The sequence below is a fragment of the Saimiri boliviensis genome, chromosome 13 (assembly GCF_048565385.1).
Source record: "Saimiri boliviensis isolate mSaiBol1 chromosome 13, mSaiBol1.pri, whole genome shotgun sequence".
Lineage (NCBI taxonomy): Eukaryota > Metazoa > Chordata > Mammalia > Primates > Cebidae > Saimiri > Saimiri boliviensis.
Window position 1 is genome coordinate 9,730,955 of NC_133461.1, and position 13,370 is coordinate 9,744,324.

Below are 13,370 nucleotides of genomic sequence, written 5' to 3' on the forward strand. Positions count from 1 at the left end.
CACATGAGCCTCACCAGACACTGGATCTGCCAGTTCCTTGATTTTGAACTTTGCAGCCTCCAGAAATGTGAGAAATAAATTTCTGGGTTTGTATAAATTACGCAGTCTAAGGTATTTTCTTGGAGCAGTACAAATGAACAGAAACACTGAGCACAGGTGAGGGGCTCTGGCAGTGAGTGTGGCTAGTCCGGGTGGTGGCTTTGTTCTGAGCAGCCCCAGGCATCAAGAGTATGCCAAGCCTGTCGGTCCTCCAGGACAGGTGACGCAGAGCCAGTCCTCCAGGCAGCCCCGGAGAGTCCAGAACGTTAGACACTTGCTGCAGCTCTGTCCCACCCCAGGGAGAACTCAGGATTTGGGAGTTCCTCTCTTGTTCTGTGCTGGACTGCAGAAAGTATGAGTAATGCGTGCATACTAGTGTCAACTGGGTCCTTTGTTCTCAGTGGCTCCCGACCTAGGGCCGTTTTTGTCATCTCTCAGATTCAGGCAAGATAGAAATCAGTCCCTTGGGAAGTCCCCGAGAAAGTCAGAACATGGGACATATAGTCAAGTCCTCTCCTTCTCTCCCCTGGGAGAAGTTATGACCTGGGGTTTCCTCCTGATCATGTGGGATTATGTGGGATTATGGAACGAGGGTGCCACCAATATTTCTACTGGATTTGAGACAGCTGATTTCATGCTTGCTCAGGATACAGGAGCCTCTGAACTGGACTCTTGAATTCTCAAAAGAAATTCATCCATGTGTAGTTGTTGAATCTTGCGGGTGAGTGGGGAGGAAAGGAGGTCTGGGGCTCCTGTTCTGCCATCTCACTCCTATCACTTTGTTAGTAGTAGTATATTGAACGAAGAAAAATATGTCTTAAATATGTATATACTCTTTTCATAGAGATGAAAACTAAAACAACAACAAAAACAATTTCACCACACATAGGTACATGAAAACTATAAAAAGGCAAATCAGCACAACTGTAGCAGGAGAAGAATAGTGAAATATTTTGATGTGGGGAGAACACAAGTAGATGTAAGTTGCACCAAGATTCAGATTTTTGTTTAGGGTGATGGATTCATGGTACTTACTATACTACTTTTGATAACCAAGTAATTAATTAAATAAAACAGACCCTGTATAAATCAGTGATGGAAGTATGCCCTCACTTAAGACTTGTGAGTAAATCATATCTGTATACCTGAAGACTGGAACAGAAAAAAAAAATACAACTCAGTAAAATTGTTCAGTTAGAAAATAACACCAAATTATAATCCAAAGTTTCTTCTAGTTGCTGCCTAATCATGCCGTGCAGGGAGGCACTGAAATATGCATATGAGAATTAGAGGTAAATTTTGGTGAGCCGTTCTAACAATGGACAATCGAATTGCTATGTAGGTGGGGTGAGTAGGAAGCCAGGGCCATACGGGTTTGTAGGAAGGACTTGGAAAATCCACCTTTCAAAAATCTTAGGCCAGTAAGACTGAACAGCAATCTAACCTCCAACGACAGGTTGTCTGCCAAACGCCTCTTGTTTTGATCATCTCAGCACCCTTTTGTATAAAGCATTCCTTCTCTGGCCTCCCAGAGTAATTCCAGTGGCTACAGGGGTGGCCCCATGACAGAAATCTGCTGATCGTGTGCTCCATCCCTTGTCTGTAGGAGCTGCTCAGCCTCTAGGTGAGAATTAATATGTGTGCACTAAGAGTGGAAGTTTCTCTTTTCCTTTTGAATCGTAAACTGTAAAAGCAGTCACTTGTACTTTTTATTTCATTGATTTTGTATTTTTTTATTTCGTTGATTTTGTAGAATCGATTCCTTCAGTTTACCTTTTCAAGCTATGTAATGGTGTAGTGATAGGTTTTTAAAAGTTCACATGTCACAAATTCACAGAACGTACCTTGATAATATATACGGATAGGGCCTGCAAGTCTCTTCAGCATACTACTTGATTAAAGGCTGCCCAGTTCCTTATTCCAGTTATAGATGAATAGCACAGGAATAAAGTACTGTTTAATGCAGAACACGGAAAGAAACTGAGAAGTCATTTGGTTGAATATGTATACCAAACCACCATGATGTACAATTTATCTGTAGAACAAACGTGCACATATTCCCCAATCTCACTTCCTGAAACAATTGAATTATGAGTAATTATTCTACAGCTTGATGAAAGTTACAGGTCTGTCTCCTGCCTACCCAGAGCTAAGTGCATAGATCAAGTCAATGCAGTTATTCAATTAAAAAGAAAATGACCATAGATCTGTTTCTGTTTCATACTTAGAGAATTGTGGGTTCTAAGTACTCTGAAACAGTCACAAATTTGCTTCCCTTGGTTTGATATAGGTAAGACACTTCATATATTTGAATTTAATATATATGTGTGTGTGTGTGTCTGTCTTGTGGTGCTTTAATATTATTCTGACATTTTAGAATGGTTAAATTTCTATTATTTACTCTCCAGGTCTTATTTATCACACCTGGTTGGTACTCTGTCTTAAAGAAGAACAATATTGTTATTTATTGTTAGTTGTAGAATGATGGCAAAATTGAAAACTTTTCTAACAAGGTCTGATGTTTCACTTTTACTTCCATTCAGCTGTTAACTCGTTCTCACTTCTGAGAACCTGAACCCACTATAAAGTCTGTCTTCTGATCTTTCAGGGACCCCTTAGAAATTTGAGGTTATATTTGGTTTAGCTTTACTGTAAATATTCTTCAGCTCTTTTTCCTCTGTGTGCTTTCCCCAGGAAGTCACATTACCTCTTTTGACTTCAGTTATTACTTCTATTGTGAAGATTCAGATTTACTTGGAAACAGTTGGTCTGATTCTTCACTGCTTTTTCCCACTATCCATCTGCCTCCTCCATGACTGACTTCTCAAGCCCTTTTAGATCTAAAAAGACCCCTCCCCCAGAGGAATTTCAGTTTTCTTCACATGCCATGCAATAACTTTTAGAATCATCCAGGTGTTAAAATTTTCTTTTATCCTTGAAAGTACAATTTGCTCAAATTGATACAGCAGCAGTCAGACAACCACAGTTCTGACAAAGAGCCACAGCAGGAGGAATAGGGACTGTAATGGATCACTCAATGAAATTTGAAGGAATTTTTGCATCTTTTTGTCCACAGATATTTTAAAAGGAGTTACGTGAATTAAGGAACAATGGAGAGATAAATGATTGAGGTGGAAAAAGAATAAAATATACTATTAGAAGTTCGTGTTTATCTCGTCTCCTGAAATGTTTCCAAATCTTAAATGGACAACAGTTTTGCTCTCTAAAATCTGCTGATCTTATTAAAATTATAGAATAATTGAATATGCTTGGCAATGCATAGCTCCTAGGACACTGTCAAGAATGGTTCCTTCTTCCCTTTCAACCCCACTTCCTCTTCTAAGATCTCAGATTATTAGGCTCAGAAATTGAGTTTAACCTTATCCTGTGGAAGTAAAAGGAACCTCAGTGTCCAATTACGTAATCAAATACAGGATGCTATTAATACAATTGGAGCTCTCCAAAATAAAGATAAAATCTTATTACATAACCCACATATAAATGGTGTCGGCTCTTACCTTTCACCTATTGATAATGCAAGAGAGAAGATTAACATCATTTCTAATACCAAATGTACTTAAATAATGGGACTTAAATAATGGGGCCAGATCCTCTAAATGCAGCTTCTTCTCAATCAATCCACCAAACGACAATGAATGGATAAGAAAGAGATTTTTATCAGACTCCAGTCGAGGGTGCCTGAGACACTTGGTAGAGGCACCATTCATTGTTTGCCATGTGCATCACCGGGAGCCCATGATCCTTTGTTGTCTGCAGGGAATCACACCCTTCCAGCTATGGTACATTACTACAAACCAAGTTGGGCTATTTTCAGGAGGGATCAAGAGCGTGGTGCATTGTGTGAGGATGCCATGGCCCAAACAAGGGGATTTTTGATGTTTGAGAGGAAGAGAGGTGGCATTTGGCTAAAGAAATTGTTCAGGAAAGAAATAGTCTGCATTTATATAGCCATAGTAATGTCAACACTGATGACCAGTATTTTAAAAGTCACTATTAATATGTTTTGGGAAGATGGGGAGAGGAGGAAGTGAATGTAGATGTGTGTAAAAGGAAACACTTCATCTATTGTGAATTGTTAATCAAATATTTTGTGAACAAAGTAAAACCTTCCCTGAGAGTATAACATGAGGGTCAAACAGGTTTAGGAGAAAATGCCTTTTTAATTTCGAAACAACCAGGAAATCAGCATTTTGTCTCGCTCTCAGTTTGCATAAATTTTTATTTTGTCTGTGAAAGAGAAATAACATACTGAAGGAAGGTAAGCAATAATGTGTAAAATAAATAAATCCATAATTAACAGAATGAGCATATTATTTAGAAACATGACACAAGAAAAACAACCAAAAGGTTTGATAGTGGTTGTTTCTATGGAGCGGCAACGTAAGGCAGAGAGGTGCAGAGTGGAGTGAGGTTCTGAAATGCCATTTTGGCTGCATCATTCTAGAAGGTTCTAGGGAATGAGTTTCAGCACAATCGTGGACAAAAAGTCTTTCAGCCCATATACATACAGAAGGTGTTATCTCCTGTGGGTAAGGTGGGAGGTACTGATGCCCCTCAGTCAAGACCACAGGCACAACCAAGTTAGGCTTTTTGATGCTTGCAACAGCAATGGAGCCCACACACCCACACAGGACGGCAAAGGGTGGGGCAGCACCTGACCTGGTTGTGAGGATTTAACTTGCATTAGGAGATGGTGGGGTGCTGAGGAGGTGAGGAATTTGTTCTGGATTGGGTGCTGGGTGAGAGGAGGTAGAGAAATAGAGTGAAGCTAAAGCTGCAGCTTGCACAGAAGCAGCTACCACTTGGGTTATCTGGGAGAGGGCGGTGTTTGGTGACAGCTGTAGCACAGGGACTTTGTTTTTGTCTGTGTCCACAAAGGATTACACTGTGGTCTTGTATTTTCCCCAGGCCGGATTGCAGTCAGCATTTTCTTCGAGGAGCCCTGGCTGGTTTAGTAGGAGACAGCATCTAGAAACTAAGTTATGGGAATTAGGTTTGGGTGTTGCCACTGGGCTGTTGTTACTTCTAGGCCTTTTTAGTGGGCAGAGCCAGAACTAGAAATACATTTTTAAAATTCCAAAGTTTCCACCAGTAACTCCAGTTTCAGTCCAGAACTCAAGAGTTCTTCTCCCCTTCCCATTCCATATTTGTATGTCTCTTACCCATAGTGAGAACCCCGGTTCCCTATAACAGCAGAGTCAGTGTATCTACTCATTTCCTCTGTCATATGCAACTTGAGCAGCATACTTTCAGAATTACTACATGAGTGCTACTACCAAGGACAAGCAGATACAACATTAGTAATGTGATGGTTAATACTGAGTGTCAACTTGATTAGATTGAAGGATGCGAAGGATTGATCCTGGGGGTGTCTGTGAGGGTGTTGCCAAAGGAGATTAACATTTGAGTCAGGGGGCTGGGGAAGGCAGACAGACCCACCCATAATCCCGGTGGGCACAATCTAATCAGCTGCCGTCGAATATAAAGCAGGCAGAAAAATGGGAAAAGATGAGTCTGGCTTAGCCTCCCAGCCTGTGTCTTTCTCCTGTGCTGGATGCTTCTTGCCTCAAACATCAGACTCCCAAGTTCTTCAGTCTTGAAACCCAAACTGGCTCTTCTTGCTCCTCAGTCTTATGGACAGCCTATTGTGGGACCTTGTGATCATGTAAGTTAATACTTAATAAACTCATATATATGTGAGTTTATATATAAAAATATATATATGTATGATATATATACATATATATACATTTATGATATATATACACATTTATATATATATATGTATGCATACATATAGAGAGATCCTATTAATTCTGTCCCTCTAGGGAACCCTGACTAATACAGATTTTGGTACTAGGAGTGGTTCTAGAGGAACAGAATATTAAGGATGAATTCTTTTTGTTGGTTTTGGGGTTTCTAGAGTTAGCTGCTTAATATAATTAGATCCCAAAATGCTAAGGACTCTACTTCTGATAGTGTGGAGAACACTGATAGTCCTTGGTGTGAGCTGTTTAGAACTTTATGCAAAATAAATGCATTTGACACTCCTGCTTCACTGCTCACGAGGGGCAAGGAGTTTAGTAACTCTGTACCTAATATCTTTGACCATATGTGGAGAACCGAGGAACATAATGAAGCTGGTTGGTTGCTCCTAAGTTCAGTGGACAAAGTGATAAAAGAAAATGATAAATTCAGGGATTCTGTTTCCTGACTTCAGAAGCAGATACTGAGCCTCAAATCTGCTAAGATTGCCCTGAGTGAGAATCTTATCTCCTGTAGAGAAAGAGCTGAAATTGTGGTAACCAACACAAACTCTTACCATGCAAGTGGCTGACCTGCACAAAAGGTACCTGCACAGCCTCACCAAGTGTCTGCTGTTAAAGTGAAGGCATTGATTGGAAAAGAATGAGACCCTGCGACTTGGAGTGCAGACGTGTGGGAGGATCCTGATGAAGGTGGGGACACTGAGTTTGTAAACTCTGATGAAACTTTTTTGCCCAAAGGAACAGCTTCGCCATTCCTAGTAGTGGCTACATCTCCTCCTGGACCCATGCTGCCATCAGCCTTCCCACCTCTGTCTGAGGAGACAAACCCTGTGCTGCCTGAGACATTGGTGATGGCCTCCCCTGAGGCAGTTGCCAGGCAAGATGATGTTGATTCTCTTCAGGAGCCATACCCAACACCACTGTTTGCTTCTAGACCTATAACTGAAGTCCTGGTGGGCCCCTAGAGGTGAGGTTGAGAGTGTGACCCATGTGGAGGGGCGCTAACACTCAAAAAAAAAACACAAAAAACTGTTTGAGTTCTCTAATTCATATAAGCGGAAATCTGGAAAACAGGCATGGGAATGGATATTAAGGGCATGGGATAATGGTGGAAGGAACATAGAGTTGGATCAGGCTGAATTTATTGATTTCAGCCCACTGAGTTGGGGCTCTGCATTTAATGTTGTAGCTCAGGGAATTAAAAAAGGTTCTAATAGTTTATTTGCTTGGTTAGCTGAAATATGGATGAGAAGATGGCCCATTGTGAGCAAGCTGGAAATGCCTGATCTCCCTTGGTTTAATGTAGAGGAAGGAATCCAAAGGCTTAGGGAGATTGGGATGGTGGAGTGGATGAGTCACTTTAGACCTACTCATCCCAGCGGGGAGGTTCCAGAAGATATACCCTTGACCAATGTCTTGCGAAATAGATTTGTGAGGACAGCACCTGCATCTTTGAAAAGCCTGGCAATTGCTCTTCTCTGTATGTCAGATCTAACAGTGGGAACTGCAGTCAGTCAACTACAACATTTAAATGCAACGGGAATAATTGGATCCTGAGGGGCAGGGGCCAAGTGGCAGCACCCAACCATCAAAGGCAAGGTGGGCATAGATACCATAATGGACAGCAGAGGCAAAGCGGCAATCAGAATAGTGTGACTTGTGTAGAGCTCTGGCATTGGCTGATTAATAAGAGTGTCCCTAGAAGTGAAATTGATAGGAAGCCCATTGCATTTCTACTTAATTTATATAGGAAGAAAACTTCTAGGTTGAGTGGACAAAAGACTACTTCAAATTATAAAAACAGAGAATCATGGCCTCTCAGTCAGTTTCCAGACTTGAGCCAGTTTACACACCAAAAACCCCTTGAATGAAGGGAAGTCCGGGTGGGTGCTCTGGAGAAAGGATCCCACTACATCACCAGCAATTTATGCAGTGAATCTTTCTCCCATCCTTCTCCAAGGAGACTTCCTGCCTTTTCCCAGGGTAACTGCATTGGGGAAAGAGAAATAGACATTTTGGGGACTGCTGGACACTGGCTCTGAGCTGACATTGATTCCAGGGGACCCAAAAGGTCATTGTGGTCCTCCAGTTAAAACAGGGCCTTGTGGAGGTCAGGTAATTAATGGAGTTTTAGCTCAGGTCTGACTTACAGTGGGTCCAGTGGGTCCCTAGACCCTGTGGTCATTTCCGCAGTACTAGAATGCATAATTGGCATAGACATACTTAGCAGCTGGTAGAACCCCAACTTTGGCTCCCTGACTGGTAGGGTGAGGGCTCTTATTGTGGGAAAGGCCAAATGGAAGCCATTAGAGCTGCCTCTACCTAGAAAAATAGTAAATAAAAAACAATATCTAATTATTGGAGGAATTGCGAAGATTAGTGCCACCTTCAAGTACTTGAAACATGCAGGGATGGTGATTCCTACCACATCCTCATCCAACCTTCCATTTGGCCCATACAGAAGACAGATGGATCTTGGAGAATGACAGTGGATTATTGTAAACTTAACCAAGTGGTGACTCCAATTGCAGCTGCTGAACCAGATGCGATTCATTACTTGAGCAAATTAACACATCTCTTGGTACCTGGTATGCAGCCATTGATTTGGCAAATACCTTTGTCTCCATTCCTGTCTATAAGGCCCACCAGAAGCAATTTGCCCTCAGCTGGAAAGACCAGGAATATACCTTTACTGTCCTACCTCAGGAGTATATAAACTCCCTTGCTTGTGTCATAATCTCATTCGGAGAGAACTTGATCACTTTTCATTGCCACAAGATATCACATTGGTCCTTTACACTGATGGCATTATGTGACTGGATCCAGTGAGCAAGAAATAGCAAACATACTGGACTTATTGGTGAGACATTTCTGTGACAGAGGATGGGAAATAAATCCGACTAAAATTCAAGGACCTTCTACCTCAGTAAAATTTCTAGGTGTCCGGTGGTGTGGGGCCTGTCACGATGTTCCTTCTAAGGTGAAAGATAAATTGCTGCATTTGGCCCCTCGTACGACCAAGAAGGAGGCACAGTGCCTAGTGGGCCCATTTGGACTTTGGAGGCATCACATTCCTCATTTGGGTGTGTTACTCCAGCCCACGTATCAAGTGACCCAAAAGGCTGCAAGTTTTGACTAGTATCCTGAACAGGAGAAGGCTCTGCAACAGGTCCAGGCTGCTTTGCAAGCTGCTCTGCCTACTTGGGCCATATGACCCAGCAGATCCAATGCTGCCCGAAGTGTCAATGGCAGATAAGGATGCTGTCTGGAGCCTTTGGCAGGCCACCATAAATGAATCACAGTGGAGGCCTCTAGGATTTTGGGGCAAGGCCCTGCCATATTCTGCAGATAACTACTCTCCTTTTGAGAGACAGGTCTCGGCTTGTTACTGGGCTTTGGTGGAAACTGAACGTTTGACTATGGGTCATTCAAGTCACCATGTGACCTGAACCTCTATCATGAACTGGGTGCTTTCTGACCCATCTAACCATAAAGTGGGTCTTTCATAGCAACATTCCATCATCCAATGGAAGTGGTATATACGTGATTGAGCTCAAGCACCTCCTGAAGGCACAAGCAAGGTACATGAGGAAGTGGCTCAAATGTCCATGGTCTCTACTCCTGCCACCCTGCCTTCTCTTCCCCAGCCTGCACTGATGGCCTCATGCAGAGTTCCCTGTGATCAGTTGACAGAGGAAGAGAATACTAGGGCCTGATTCACAGATGGTTCTGTCCAATATGCAGGCACCACGCAAAAGTGGACAGCTGCAGCACTATAGCCCCTGTCTAAATATCTCCCAAGTGGGCAGAACTAACAGTGCACCTGGTTGTGCACTTTGCATGGAAGGAGAAATGGGCAGATGTGCGATTATACACTGATTCATGGGCTGTAGCCAATGGTTTTGCTGGATGGTCAGGGACTTGGAAGAAGCATGATTGAAAAATTGGGGACAAAGAAATTTGGGGAAGAGGTATGTGGATGGACCTCTGAATGCTCAAAAACTGTGAAGATATTTGTATCTCATTTGAGTGCTCATCAGTAGGTGACCTCACCAGAGGAGGATTTTAATAATCAAGTTGATAGGATGACCCGTTCTGTGGACACCACTCACCCTCTTTCCCCAGCCACCCCATCATCACCCAGTGGGCCCATGAACAAAGTGGCTATGGTGGCAGTGATGGAGGTTGCACCTGAGCTCAGCAACATGGACCTCCACTCACCAAGGCTGACCTGGCTATGGCCTCTGCTGACTACACAATTTGCCAGCAGCAGAGATCAACACTGGGCCCTCCATATGGCACCATTCCTCAGGGTGATCAGCCAGCTATCTGGTGGGAGGTTGATTATACTGGACCTCTTCCATCATGGAAAAGGCAGAGGTTTGTCCTCACTGGAATAGACACTGACTTCAGATACGGGTTTGCCTGTGCTGCACACAATGCTTCTGCCAAGACTACCGTCCGTGTACCTACAGAATGTCTTATCCATTGTCATGGTATTCCACACAGCATTGTCTCTGGTTTTACCATGTTCCCCATGATCCTGAAGCAGCTTGATTGATAAAATGGTGGAATGGCCTTTTGAAGTCACAATTACAATGCCAACTAGGGGACAGTACTTTGCAGGGCTGGGAAAAAGTTTCTCCAGAAGGCTGTACATGCTCTGAATCAGCATCCAATATATGGTACTGTTTCTCCCATAGCCAGGATTCATGGGTCCAGGAATCAAGGGCTAGAAGTGGAAGTGGCACCACTCACCATCACCCGTAGTGATCCACTAGCAGAATTTTTGCTTCCTGTTCCCACAACATTACATTTTGCTGCCTAGAGGTCTTAGTTCCAGAGGAAGAAACACTGCCACCAGGAGACACAACAAAGATTCCATTAAATTGGAAGTTAAGATTGTCACCTGGACACTTTGGGCTTCTCCTACCTTTAAGTCAACAGGCTAAGAAGGAAGTTAATGTTGGCCGGGGTGATTGATGTAGACTAGCAAGATGAAGTCAGTCTACTACTCCACAACAGAGGTAAGGCGGAGTATGCATGGAATGCAGGAGCTCCATTAGGGGTGCCTCTTAGTATTACCAGGCCCTGTGATTAAGGTCAATGGGAAACTACAACAGCCCAGTCCAGGCAGAACTACAAATGGCCCAGACTTCTGAGGAGTGAAGGTTTGGATCACTCCACCAAGGAAAAAACCGTGACCTGCTGAGGTGTTTGCTGAAGGCAAAGGGAATACAGAATGGGTAGAAGAAGGTAGTCATCAGTACCAGCTGTGACCACATGACCAGCTGCAGAAATGAGGACTGTAACTGTTGTATTTCCTCCTCCTCTTATTAAAAACATGTTTGAGCATGTATACACTTGTACTAAGAAAACATCTTCATTTTATTTCCTTTTTCCTTTATCATGTAACATAAGATTTATTAACTTCATATCAGCATTTAAGTATTATTAACTTTATGTGATAGTATTTAGGCTGGGGATTGGTGCGTTTCTGGTTGTATGAAGGATAGTTATGTTGGACATAATTATGACCTTATTGTCTTTATTTGAAGATTATATGTGATCTCAGGAGATATGTATGGGTTCAAGTTGAGAAGGGATGGACTTGTGATGGTTCATACTGCGTGTCAACTTGATTGGATTGAAGGATGCAAAGTATTGATCCTGGGTGTGTCTGTGAGTGTGTTGCCAAAGGAGATTAACATTTCAGTCAGTGGGCTGGGGAAGGCAAATCCACCCTTAATCTGGCAGGCACAATCTAATCAGCTTCCAGTGAATATAAAGCAGGCAAAAAAACATGAAAAGGCAAGACTGGCCTAGCCTCCCAGCCTGCATCTTTCTCTCTTGCTGTGTTATGTGGATGTACCATAGTTTATCCAACCAGTTTCCCAGGGTTGTGTATTAAGTCATTTGTAATATTTTGATATTACAAATAATGCCACATTATTTTTAAAAAGACCCATTTCTATGTTGGTTTGTATTTGTGGAGGTGTGTATTCAGAGCATATTCCTAGAAGTGGAGTTGCTGGGTCACAGCATAAATGCATAAGTAGTTTGTTAGCTCGTTCCAAATTCTTTTGTTGGTGCATTGCCGTGTACTTCTGCCCTGGGAGTCTGTGAGAGGCTCTGGGAGCCGCTGTGGTGCTCTGGCCCATGTTCTCTCGGCCTACCTGAGTTCACCTGCTGCTGGAATAGACAGTTCCTACCTCTTACTAACATAAGAGGATGTCTGTTGACCTGAAATAATGGAAAGAATCAGAATCTAGTTTTAAAGAGTTGATTCAAGAGCTTCTCCTTTCATCGTGAGGGAAAAGCAGAACTAGGCCCACGTGGAAGGCCTGTTTCCATGCAAAGCACACAGGTTGAAAGAGAATGGTTTGAGGAACAGGGTGAAATTCTCTGTTCTGAATGTGACTGGCATGTGTAATCTTGGAGCTCATAAAAATGCATTGTGGACAAATTGCGAAGGGCATCCTATGCCATTCGCAAGACGCAAACTCAAATGAGAGATTCTGCTGCTATGCGGGACAAGTGTTCTGAATCACTGGTCTGGATAAAATGCTTTGAATTATATGCATTGTTATCTCTCTGAAATTGACTTCAGCAATTACTGTATCTGCCTAAAAATCAAGCACACTGACATACTTTTAATTCTTACTTGCATTCAGGACCCATTATATTCAATAAACATTTATTGAAGAATTTACATTTTCATGAATTGTGCTACCTTAGTATGTTATATAAGATTTGACTGCTGCACTTATTAATCCACACAGTTATTCATTTATTTTTCTCACTTAAAGGTTCTTATCTGATTGTAAAAATATTTTCATATTAAATTTTTGAAATATAAATTCATGAATAAAAAATACAAAAATTACTTTCCATCCATCAACCCAGATGGAGCCACTATTTACACCTTTGTATCATTTTTATTTATTTCATCCCTTATTAAAGTAGTTCTCTAGTGGTAGGAAAATGTCAGATTTACATTTTTTAAAATTTTCCCTTCATCAAATGAAACATACTTATTATAAAGAAAAAGGAAAACTATCACTCCTGTTCATCCACCTAAAGTTAATTTAGTGTATTTCTTCCTAGTCTTTTATTTCCATGTTTTTAAACTTTGTGCTGTTAACACTTTGTTAATATTATTTTTATATTAAGGGATGTTTCATCAAGTGTATACATGATAGGTATGGAACTAATTGGTAAATAACACTCTTGAAGTGTAGACTTTAAATCTAGACAAAATGTTAGAAACAAATCTTGTAACACATTTATGTCATTGGTTGTACATAGCAAATGTTGTTAACAAAATATCCCTAGTATAAGGAATGGTGTCATTAATATAAGAAATATCTGTCAACCTGAAGTAATTGAAAGAATCAGAATCTCATTTTAAAGAGTTAATTCAAGAGAAAGCTGGGAATGGCCATCTGCGAATTGAAAACTCCAGAGAAATGGGGTCAGTGCTCCAAATATAAAGTGTCTTGCTTATATGGGAAGAAAACAAAGAAATTTAACAGGACTACA